At 40.6% G+C, this 13,166-nt stretch overlaps 1 long non-coding RNA gene across 1 annotated transcript; it reads right to left on the bottom strand.

Annotated features, from left to right (window-relative positions):
* Nucleotides 1–11,354: 11,354 nt before the first annotated feature.
* Nucleotides 11,355–12,276, bottom strand: LOC135658688 (uncharacterized). The gene is made up of 2 exons (XR_010505552.1): nt 11,808–12,276; nt 11,355–11,645 (listed from the first exon to the last, which is right to left on the bottom strand). It is a non-coding gene; the product is annotated as an uncharacterized LOC135658688 (long non-coding RNA).
* Between the last annotated feature and the right edge of the window lie 890 nt (nt 12,277–13,166).

The raw sequence follows: 13,166 nt of genomic DNA, 5'->3' as shown, positions 1-13,166 counted from the left end.
AAAACCAAAAGCTGCGTTCGTTCAATAAAAGCTATTATGATGCAAAAGCTAATTCTCAGTTTGTATCTAAGTGCAGTTTGCGTCTAAGTGCAGATTGCGTCTAAGCGCAGTTTGCGTCTAAACACAGTTTGCGTCTAAGCGCAGTTTGCGTCTAAGCACAGTTTGCGTCTAAGCGCAGTTTGCGTCTAAACTCAGTTTTACGTCCAAACGCAGTTTTACGTCAAAACGCAGTTTTACGTCTAAACGCAGTTTTACGTCTAAACGCAGTTTTGCGTCTAAACGCAGTTTTACGTCTAAACGCAGTTTTACGTCTAAACGCAGTTTTGCGTCTGAACGCAGTTTTACGTCTAAACGTAATTTTACGTCTAAATGTAGTTTTGCGTCTAAAAGCAGTTTTGAACCTTGAAAAGCGTTTTACGTAGAAAGCAATTTGCAGTTATAAATGGAATCCGAATGTAAGCGTAAACTGCAGTGTGAAGATCGTACGAAAACACGATTTACGTTTGAATGCAGATTCTGAAAGATCAGAGCTTAAAAACTCGTTCGTAAAGGCGCTGAGGGCAGTAGCAATGTAGGAGGTTTGCAGTAATGATAAAGTGCTCAAGGTAAAAGCAAACCAGAGATTTAGAGTGGTTCGGTCAGTCTTGACCTACTCCACTTTTGGCTTCCTCCTCCGACGAGGTCACCGACGTCAACTAGCTGCCTTCCTTCAATGGGCGAAGGCTAACTGCCCTTTTACAGTTTCTCTCCTTTTGACAGGCTCAGGAGACAACCTTTACAGATCCTTTCTCTCCTCTCTTTACAACTCAAGACTTGAAGAACAGAAGGAGGAGAACTTTAGGACTTTACACAGATTTGAGCTCTTAGAATCACTGAAAAGATCAAGAATTCGGTGTGGATCTGTATCTTTTCAGTGCTGAATGGGTGGGGTATTTATAGGCCCCAACCCAGTTCAAATTTGGAGCTCAAAACGATCAAATCGATCAAATCCCAGAATTCTGGGATCAGGCGGTTGCACCTCTTGACTGGAGAGGTGGCACCGCCTGGCAGAGCTCGAAGACTGAGCTCAGGCGATTGCTTCTCTCTGCCAGAGCTCGAAGACTGAGCTCGGTGATTGCATCACCTGGCAGAGCTCGAAGACTGAGCTTGGTGATTGCATCACCTGGCAGAGCTCGAAACTGAGCTCGGTGGTTGCATCACCTGGCAGAGCTCCAAACTGAGCTCAGGCTGATGCACCTCTCTGCCAGAGCTCGAAGACTGAGCTCGGTGATTGCATCACCTGGCAGGGCTCGAGACTGAGCTCAGGCTGATGCACCTCTCTGCCAGAGCTCGAAGACTGAGCTCGGTGGTTGCATCGCCTGGCAGAGCTCGAAACTTGAGCTCTGGCGGTGCTACCTCTTGGCAGAGGAGGTTGCACCGCCCAGTCTAGCTCGAAGACTGAGCTCTGGGCGGTTGCACCTCTCGGCTGGGGCGGTTGCACCTCCCAGCCTCGCAGCCCTGGCGGTTGCACCTCCTGGCTGGGGCGGTTGCACCTCCCAACCCCCACAGCCCAGGCGGTTGCACCTCCTGGCTGGGGCGGTTGCACCTCCTGGTGCAATCAGGGTCCGAATGGTTCACTCCATTCGGCCCACTTTGAATCTTTTCAGGGGCCCAATTGCCCCAAGATTAAGCTAATGGGATCACCTCCCATTTTCATGCTTAATCATCATGCTAACTACGATTAACTCTAAGACAACTTCTGCAGCTTTGCTCCGATGCGTCAATCGCTTCTTCCGGCGAGTTTCCGGCCAACTTCCGTCGATCAACCGATAACCCTCGGTGATCCTTCTGCGGACATCCGGCATACTCCTGGACTTTGCGACGATCCACTTGGCGAGTTCCGACGAGCTTCGCTTGGCAAGCTTCTGGACTTCTCGGATCTGTCCTCGCTGAACCTCCGACGACCGTCCGAACTTCCGTCGAACTCTTGAACACCCAACGTGATCATGAACTTGACTCCGGCGCAACTCCTGCTGCTTGTCTATCTTTCATCGTAGTTAATCCTGCACACTTAAAACAAAACTTCGATCGAGACAATTAATCCTAAGCAATTAACCAAGTTGTCCGGCATGTCATTGGTCCCTCGACGCTTCGTCTGATTCTTCGGCGCATCGTCCTCTCCTGCGGCCTATTGCCCAATCGGCCAGTTGACTCCGCAACTCCGATATCCTTGGCACAATACCCGCTCTACTTGGCCCGATGCCCGAGTCCACGGCCCGAAGCCTTCTGTCGATACGTCGACCGATCCACCGGCCCGACGTCCAATCTTCTGACATGTTCCTCCGGCACAACATGATTTTCCTGCTTTAATTGTCTCATCCTGATCAAAGCATCCTGCGTTACTCAAAACGCAGATTAAATCATAAACATATATCAAGTAGTTTCATCATCAAAATACGAGATTCAACAATCTCCCCCTTTTTGATGATGACAACCACTTGATGACGGAGTTAAACTTAACTCCCGGAGTTTAAACAAACTCCCCCTATCAATATGCCATATTGATAGAACCTTGAATTCAACCTGAATTCAAGTCATTGCAATATTCATCATGAATACTTGCAACACGTCAACATGAACATATGCATAAACTTATGCATCACATGTCATGTCATCAACATACTTCTCCCCCTTTGTCATCAACAAAAAGGAGAAGTACCACAATCAAGTGTTTGTGATATTGGTTCAACTTATTGCATGAAAAACATATTATCAAGTTTTATCATCATGCAGTTTTGAAGCCAGAAAATTTAGCAAATATTTCATCATGCTTAGAACATTCATGCTATCAAGTTTTAGATATGCAAGTTTTATAGCATATAAGATAGCAAGTTCTACATCATGTAAGCTAGCAAATTAGAGATGTTCAAGAAGGCAACTCTTGCTTCTTGAAAATTTTGCTCACTTTGCTAGATGCGCAAGTTAGCATTTTTGCCTCTTTTGAGATAGCAACTTTTTGCTTCTCTTTAGACCAACAAGCTAGCAATTTTTACGATATACAAGTTTCACAATATATAAGCTAGCAAAAATTTCGAAAGCAAATACAAGATAGCTTTCTTGTGTAAGCTCATGATTCTTGCTTCCTATTGCAATGTGCAAATTGCAAGTTTTGCTTCAACTAAGATATTCAAGATAGTGATGTTCAAGAAGACAATTTTTCTTCTTGAAATGAGCAAGTTAGCAATCTTTGCTACTTAAGATAGGCAAGCAAGCAGTCAAGTTTTTGCATCTTCTTGACTTGTACAAGCTAGCTATCTCCCCCTTTGTCATTGTAAAAAAAAAGGAAGAGAGAATACAGTTTTGTACTTCTTTTTTCCTTTTACAACGATTTCAAAATCATGACAAAGGATGAATAATCAAGTTATGAATGTCAAGACAATTTTTCATCATGAATATTTTATCATTGCATGCATCATTATCATAAGTTGAAGTATTACATGCATGATATCATATCACCATTCATAATTACATTAATGTTTCAATATAGCAATTTCTTCTCAAAATGTGTAACTTGGCACTCATAGCATTTTAGATCATGATTTACATCATATGCAATACATCACATCATAATTAGAAAGCAAGTATTGCATGCATAATTGCACATCATAAATGTTTCATATCATGATGGTATCAATTTTATCAAATTATATCCTACCATGCATGATCAAAACTTCTCCCCATTTTATCATTGAAAACAAGAAGAAGGTAGGGGTAAGAGCATAAAAGTGTTAAATATTTCAATTATTTCAAGGCATTTACATCATAGATCAAGTCATGATTCATGATTCATCATAAATCAAGTTAGTTTTCAATCATCACATAGGGCATTTAAGGAATTTTTGAAACATAGGAGAATGATTAATTTAAGCACACAATGTTTCAATCCAATCCAAGTCATGAATATCAATGCTTTCATATTGTGAGTATCAATTCATGAATACCACAAGATATTATTTGTGACTTCAATTTTGCAAGATCAATATTATGATTTAAATAAAACTTATTCAAATCAATTCATAATCAAGTCATTAAAATTAATTTCGAGATTCACAAAATATCATGAAATCAAAAGACAAGTTGCATTTCATTTGAAGAACTCCTTTTTGATAAATCTAGGGAGCATAATGAACGATCTTGATTTATAAAGAGCTTCATGTTATAATTATCAAGATCATGATTTTAATAATTATTCTCTTTAGCAAAGAATCACAAAAGCACTTTATTTTTGCATTAGAATTCTCATTGTATTATGATTTATAAATTCTTTTTCTGCACATGAATCATAGGAGATATGTATGTGAAACAAATCTTTGCAAGCAAAGACACTATCATTCATATTTCAAGATGGAATTTATAAGCAGGAATCATTTCATCAAATCCATTTTAGAAAAATATTTTTCATAAGTGTATGAGAAAACCCGATTGTTAGGATACCAATTGTTAAGTGAATCCGAAAATGAAATTAGTACTTTCATGCATTCGGATAAGATTTTGCTATAGATTTTCAAGTTCAATTATGAAGATAAAACATGCTCATGATCATAAAAATTTATGTATCCAAAACATATAATTTCCAACATGTTATAGTGTAAAATCATCATGGCAATTAAGTGATTTGAACATTGAATCAAGAATGTCCGAAAAATAATCTTAACACGTTCATGCATTCGAGCACATTTTTGCCATAGTTTTTCAAATATACTCATGAGAATAACACATGCTTATCATTGGCTTAAAACCTCATGCATAAAATTGTTAATCAAAATATTTAATTTCATCATTATGCATTTCTTCAAATCAAACATGATCTTTAATTAAAGTCGAGAAATATCAATGGAAATCAACGTAATACACATTTTTACTTCTTAACCATGATTTCATATTTTCAATCAAGATCATTTTATTTATTTATTATAGCATATGCAATATTATCATTTTCGAAATTACTAGCATGATCATGTAATTTTCAGGAAAATTAATTCTAAACTAAAAGGAAATACATTATGAAAGCGTCAAGTAATTTCAAAATAAATCAAAGGCATTCTAATTACCTCAACGTCGTAGGCTGTTAAGGCGTAGTTTGCCACCTCGCTTTTGTTGATTTTTTCTTCGTCTTCGGAGGAGCTCGATTCATCCCAACTTTTGTTCTTCTTCTTGCGTTTAAAGCAAGTAGTTCCATTCTTTTTGCTTTTTAATTTTCGTTTCATTTGTAGTTTAAGTTCACCATCACTTGAGCTTATGCTCGAGTGATCTTCAAATGTTCTATGTCCCAAATCCTTCCTGTTCTTTGGAAGGTTGTTTTGTTCATCATTGTCCTCATCACTTGAGTCATCGCTCAAGTGGCATTCATTTGTCCGGAGTTCCAAATCCTTCCTGTTCTTTGGAAGGTGATTGTGTTCAACATGTTCATCATGTTCATTGTGCACCATTTCGTATGTTATCAACGAACCAATTAGTTCTTCAAGTGGTAAGTTGTTTAGGTTTTTAGCTTCTTGTATTGCAGTTACTTTTGAATTCCACTTCTTAGAAAGAGAACGCAAAATCTTGTTTACGAGTTCAAAATCCGAAAAACATTTTCCAAGAGCTCTTAAACTATTGACGACATCCGTGAAACGGGTGTACATGTCGCCTATAGTCTCGCTTGGTTGCATTCGAAAAAGCTCAAAATCATGCAATAAAAAGTGAACTTTCGAGTCTTTGACTCTACTAGTTCCCTCGTGCGTGATTTCAAGTGTTCGCCAAATGTCAAAAGCCGTTTCGCACGTAGAAATCCGATTGAACTCATTTTTGTCCAAAGCGCAAAATAAGGCATTCATAGCCTTTGCGTTTAAAGAAAAATACTTCTTCTCCAAATCCGACCATTCGTTTGTTGGTTTAGAGGGAAGTTGAAAACCGTTTTCAATGATATTCCATAAATCCAGATTTAGAGAAATCAAGAAAACTCTCATTCGAGTTTTCCAGTAAGTGTAGTCCAATCCGTTAAAGAACGGTGGACGAAAGACCGAATAGCCCTCTTGAAGAGCCATTTCTCTCGGGTGTAAATCCGAAATGAGAGATACCCCGCTCTGATACCAATTGTTAGGATCGAGAGCACTAAGAGGGGGGGGGTGAATTAGTGCAGCGGAAATCTTACAGCGATTAAAAACCAAAAGCTGCGTTCGTTCAATAAAAGCTATTATGATGCAAAAGCTAATTCTCAGTTTGTATCTAAGTGCAGTTTGCGTCTAAGTGCAGATTGCGTCTAAGCGCAGTTTGCGTCTAAACACAGTTTGCGTCTAAGCGCAGTTTGCGTCTAAGCACAGTTTGCGTCTAAGCGCAGTTTGCGTCTAAACTCAGTTTTACGTCCAAACGCAGTTTTACGTCAAAACGCAATTTTACGTCTAAACGCAGTTTTACGTCTAAACGCAGTTTTGCGTCTAAACGCAGTTTTACGTCTAAACGCAGTTTTACGTCTAAACGCAGTTTTGCGTCTGAACGCAGTTTTACGTCTAAACGTAATTTTACGTCTAAATGTAGTTTTGCGTCTAAAAGCAGTTTTGAACCTTGAAAAGCGTTTTACGTAGAAAGCAATTTGCAGTTATAAATGGAATCCGAATGTAAGCGTAAACTGCAGTGTGAAGATCGTACGAAAACACGATTTACGTTTGAATGCAGATTCTGAAAGATCAGAGCTTAAAAACTCGTTCGTAAAGGCGCTGAGGGCAGTAGCAATGTAGGAGGTTTGCAGTAATGATAAAGTGCTCAAGGTAAAAGCAAACCAGAGATTTAGAGTGGTTCGGTCAGTCTTGACCTACTCCACTTTTGGCTTCCTCCTCCGACGAGGTCACCGACGTCAACTAGCTGCCTTCCTTCAATGGGCGAAGGCTAACTGCCCTTTTACAGTTTCTCTCCTTTTGACAGGCTCAGGAGACAACCTTTACAGATCCTTTCTCTCCTCTCTTTACAACTCAAGACTTGAAGAACAGAAGGAGGAGAACTTTAGGACTTTACACAGATTTGAGCTCTTAGAATCACTGAAAAGATCAAGAATTCGGTGTGGATCTGTATCTTTTCAGTGCTGAATGGGTGGGGTATTTATAGGCCCCAACCCAGTTCAAATTTGGAGCTCAAAACGATCAAATCGATCAAATCCCAGAATTCTGGGATTAGGCGGTTGCACCTCTTGACTGGAGAGGTGGCACCGCCTGGCAGAGCTCGAAGACTGAGCTCAGGCGATTGCTTCTCTCTGCCAGAGCTCGAAGACTGAGCTCGGTGATTGCATCACCTGGCAGAGCTCGAAGACTGAGCTTGGTGATTGCATCACCTGGCAGAGCTCGAAACTGAGCTCGGTGGTTGCATCACCTGGCAGAGCTCCAAACTGAGCTCAGGCTGATGCACCTCTCTGCCAGAGCTCGAAGACTGAGCTCGGTGATTGCATCACCTGGCAGGGCTCGAGACTGAGCTCAGGCTGATGCACCTCTCTGCCAGAGCTCGAAGACTGAGCTCGGTGGTTGCATCGCCTGGCAGAGCTCGAAACTTGAGCTCTGGCGGTGCTACCTCTTGGCAGAGGAGGTTGCACCGCCCAGTCTAGCTCGAAGACTGAGCTCTGGGCGGTTGCACCTCTCGGCTGGGGCGGTTGCACCTCCCAGCCTCGCAGCCCTGGCGGTTGCACCTCCTGGCTGGGGCGGTTGCACCTCCCAACCCCCACAGCCCAGGCGGTTGCACCTCCTGGCTGGGGCGGTTGCACCTCCTGGTGCAATCAGGGTCCGAATGGTTCACTCCATTCGGCCCACTTTGAATCTTTTCAGGGGCCCAATTGCCCCAAGATTAAGCTAATGGGATCACCTCCCATTTTCATGCTTAATCATCATGCTAACTACGATTAACTCTAAGACAACTTCTGCAGCTTTGCTCCGATGCGTCAATCGCTTCTTCCGGCGAGTTTCCGGCCAACTTCCGTCGATCAACCGATAACCCTCGGTGATCCTTCTGCGGACATCCGGCATACTCCTGGACTTTGCGACGATCCACTTGGCGAGTTCCGACGAGCTTCGCTTGGCAAGCTTCTGGACTTCTCGGATCTGTCCTCGCTGAACCTCCGACGACCGTCCGAACTTCCGTCGAACTCTTGAACTCCCAACGTGATAATGAACTTGACTCCGGCGCAACTCCTGCTGCTTGTCTATCTTTCATCGTAGTTAATCCTGCACACTTAAAACAAAACTTCGATCGAGACAATTAATCCTAAGCAATTAACCAAGTTGTCCGGCATGTCATTGGTCCCTCGACGCTTCGTCTGATTCTTCGGCGCATCGTCCTCTCCTGCGGCCTATTGCCCAATCGGCCAGTTGACTCCGCAACTCCGATATCCTTGGCACAATACCCGCTCTACTTGGCCCGATGCCCGAGTCCACGGCCCGAAGCCTTCTGTCGATACGTCGACCGATCCACCGGCCCGACGTCCAATCTTCTGACATGTTCCTCCGGCACAACATGATTTTCCTGCTTTAATTGTCTCATCCTGATCAAAGCATCCTGCGTTACTCAAAACGCAGATTAAATCATAAACATATATCAAGTAGTTTCATCATCAAAATACGAGATTCAACATGGTGCTCTATCGATGTAAGGCCAGATGATGGGGATAACAATAGAATTTACAGAAAAGATGATGCAAATAAGCGAAGGATGTCACAACCGGAGGCATGGGTGATGCTGAGCTGGGTGACGCTGAGCGAGCGAAGACGAATCAACAGCACCCGTAAGATTGGTTGTGAGAGAAAGATCAGTATTGCTGGCTATGGAAGGTGCCGAGAAACCCGATTGACGATTCTCGACACTATATCGCCGGCGACCATACCGAAAACAGAGCGACGAGTTCAAATCGGAAAGAATCGACACATGAAGATCACTTTTAGGAGGGATCTAGAACATGTACCGGATCTTGATAAGAGGGGAGAACGTAGGAGTCCGCTAGGTCAGAGATCGACAACTCGATTTGGCTGGTCTCAGGAGGCGTCCGGCCAGGGCGATCTACGCTCGCTCGGCACCGCTTAACCAGTAACATAAAAAACAAAGAAAGGATGATCAGAGTTCTCGATCCAAATTCTATCGCTCGATTTTATACCCAGTCTCGGTAACGGTGGAAAATAAACATTAACTCTTTTCCTCTATTTTTTTAGTTTTTTATTTTATTTTATAAAACAATATTTTTTATGATAACGAAATTATCACTTATCATTAACATAATATCATACAATTAATTGAAACAAGTCGATAGAAAAGATAAAATCAGATAATTATTTATAATCGATTAATGTGAAACATTAGAGTCGATCACCGTCCAACATATATTATCGTGTAGAGATTAGCATATAAAGACGGTTCAAACTTAGCTCCCCTGTCACCCATATGCATAAAATATCAATGGGGGACGTTAAGGTAATTGTAAGCTATATTCTTTATAAAAAAACACAGAAGACTGAAAGGAGAAAAGAAAGCATGGTTATGGTTCTCGACTACGGGAGGGCTGACGGGTGCACTATCATTTTTGGTTTGGCCCGCTTACAATTTACATCGTCGAGTCGGGTTTAAAATCAATTGATCTCGATCCAAATTCTAATACTCGGTTCGGGTTATGCCCAGTCTCGGTAACGGTGGAAAATAGACATTAACTCTTTTCCTCTCTTTTTCAGTTTTTTATTTTGATTTATAAAAAAAATATTTTTTATGATAATGAAATTATCACTTACCATTAAGATAATATCGTATAATTAATTGAAACGAGTCGACGGGGAAGATAAAATCTGATAATTAATTATAATCGATTGATATAAAACATTAGAGTCGATCACCGTCCAACATATATTATCGTGTAGAGGTTAGCATAGAAAGACGGTTCAAGCTTAGCTCTCTTGTCACCCATATGTATAAAATATCGATAGGGGACGTTAGGATAATTGCACGCTATATTCTTAATAAAGAAACACAGAAGACTGAAAGAAGAAAAGAAAGAATGGTTAGGGTTCTCGACTACGGGAGGGCTGACGGGTGCACTATCCTTTTTGGTTTGGCCCACTTACAATTGGCATCGTCGAGTCGGGCTTGAAATCAATTGATCTCGATCAAAATTCTATTGCTCGGTTCGGTTTATGCCCTGTCTCGGTAACGGTGGAAAATAGGCATTAACTTATTTCCTCTCTTTTTCGGTTTTTTATTTTGTTTTATAAAAAAATATTTTTTATTATAACGAAATTATCACTTACCATTAAGATAATATCGTACAATTAATTGAAACAGGTCTTTAGGGAAGATAAAATCTGATAATTAATTATGATCGATTGATATGAAACATTAGAGTCGATCACCGTTCAACATATATTATCGTGTAGAGGTTAGCATAGAAAGACGGTTCAAGCTTAGCTCCCCTGTCACCCATATGCATAAAATATCGATGGGGGACGTTAGGTTAATTGCAAGGTATATTCTTTATAAAGAAACACAGAAGACCGAAAGAAGAAAAGAAAGGATGGTTAGGGTTCTCGACTACGGGAGGGCTGACGGGTGCACTATCCTTATTTGTTTGGCCCACTTACAATTGGCATCGTCGAGTCGGGCTTGAAATCAATTGATCTCGATCCAAATTCTATCGCTTGGTTCGGGTTATGCCTTGTCTCGGTAACGGTGGAAAATAGACATTAACTCATTTCCTCTCATTTTCGATTTTTTATTTTGTTTTATAAAAAAATTATTTTTTTTAATAACGAAATTATCACTTACCGTTAAGATAATATCGTACAATTAATTAAAACAAGTCGATAGGGAAGATAAAATCTGATAATTAATTATAATCGATTGATATGAAACATTATAGTCGATCACCGTCCAACATATATTATCGTGTAGAGGTTAGCATAGAAAGACGGTTCAAGTTTAGCTCCCCTGTCACTCATATGCATAAAATATCAATGGGGGACGTTAGGGTAATTGCAAGCTATATTCTTTATAAAGAAACACAGAAGACTGAAAGAAGAAAAAAAAGGATGGTTAGGGTTCTCGACTACGGGAGGGCTGACGGGTGCACTATCTTTTTTGGTTTGGCCCGCTTACAATTGGCATTGTCAAGATCCACTATTTTTAGGATTATTATGTACTTTTATCATGATTTTTATTTTTTGTGAATCATCATGATTGAGTATAAAGATATGGCGTATTGCGTGATGACGATGTCGTTGTTAGGCATCAATTGAACGTCAAATTTTCTACATCTTGAACAGGGCTTCAGAATACAGTCGTTATTATAAAAGGTTGCATCAAAGAAATATCACAATCCCGAATGAGATATTTAAGCATATGGAGACTTAATAATACTTTTTCCAAATGTGGAGAGTAGAGGCAACAATAAATTTAATCAAAGTATCTTTAATTGCCTAGTCAGACAGTTCCTATCAAGAAAGTCCTGAAGCACAGGATGTTCCGGAGGCTCCCGGTGTGCCATCCATTCTCGTTCAGAAATTTCAACGCCATCTCATCCTCCAAGAACCCCTCGCGATCTCCTCTTGTTCGATCTTTTTCTTACCCTTCTTGATCTCTCCTTCCCTCTTGTCTTCGATTTTGATCTTTCTTCCCTAATTGAGCGATTTTGATCAGATGATGGAAAACAACGAAAACCCTAGCTCAAGTTGTCATCAAATCAAAGGCCAACGCACTTCACAGAAACAATACAAAAAAAATTCAAGCGCGATAAAGGTATCAGAAAACTAGCTAGGGTTTAGAAGAAGGAAACTTACCTCAACGGGCAAGGAAGACCAGATGCGGATACCGTCGTGCCGAGGGTTTCGTCGTGCCGAGGATTGCGCGATAAAGTCGCAATCTTCAAAGCGAGCGAGCGAGCGAGCGCAAGGGTTCCGCCGTGCCGAGGCTTCCAGAGACACAGAGTTTTGACTCGGCCAGCACGATCTTTTATATCATAGGAATTGAGCCGTGAGGTCGGCATCTGATGGTTGGAGTACTGATATGAGCGGATTGTGCACGGATTCGTCAGGCCACACAATTAATCGAGCCGTGCTTGGGTTTGAGCTCAGTGATTGTGAACTGAATGTGAATTTGTGAAAACATTCGGGTTCGATGAGGCTCCTCGGCTTGGTTCAACCGGATCGATTACTTGGTTGATTCGGATGAGCCTATGGGATGCATAAATATGAAGAATCATTGAAGAGCATTGCAGCTCCAATAAGATAAACAAAACTGGACATATAATTCAATATCACGATTAACAAAATAATAATAATAATAATAATAATAATAATTAGTAATAAATATTGATTGATTCGAATGAACCTAAAAGATTTGCATGGATTCACATCTACATTTCAGAATGTAGTTTTGATCATTGCTGGGCTCTTTTGGATACTATCTAGCTTTTCTAGTAAAAATATGTTTGTGCGCACGGTTGCTTTCTTAGATGACGCTTTTCTAGTAAAAGTATGTTTGTGCGCACGGTTGCTTTCTTAGATGACCTTTTCTCACAAATACATACTGACTTTGCGGAGTACTTAGAATCCCAATTTTATGTGATTGTATCTTCATAACCCATTACCTGTCTGATTCCACATCATTGCTATATCATCATCACTATGGTCTTAGAATTGTTTTCCTCAAATTAAAATGACCAAAACTGCAGTGCCTAGGAAAGGACAAAAGACATCCGTGAAATCAAAGCCGAGGTTTTTAATTTTTATATTACTATCGGTGCGAGGTCTAAAACCAAAGGAAGTAGAAAAACGAAAAAGCAACAAGGATATAAGGTTTGACTTTCTTTTTTTTCTTCCTTTTTCACATTCCATGAAGTACTTTAAGAATATCCATCTTTCTTCAAGAGCTTATTACCCAGCACTTGCAAGCAACCCACTAAGGTTAACAGCAAGCACATGGTTTTGTAGCTGGGTTTAACACAACTGCAAAAAAACTAACATTTCTAAAGGTTATAATAAATAATACAACATCGCAAATTTCCAACTTATACAAGAGCTCATATATAATTGATTCACATGCACCTCGATTCATAAAGCACTTCGAACCACGTTGTCTTTTGGCTTAAGTTAATCTATAAAAGAAGATTACATTTGGAGAACATTATCATGGAAAGC

The sequence above is a fragment of the Musa acuminata genome, unplaced genomic scaffold, assembly GCF_036884655.1.
Source record: "Musa acuminata AAA Group cultivar baxijiao unplaced genomic scaffold, Cavendish_Baxijiao_AAA HiC_scaffold_412, whole genome shotgun sequence".
Taxonomy (NCBI): Eukaryota; Viridiplantae; Streptophyta; class Magnoliopsida; order Zingiberales; family Musaceae; genus Musa; species Musa acuminata.
Note: the sequence above shows the minus strand (reverse complement) of the source record. Positions and strands in the feature narration are given on the sequence as shown.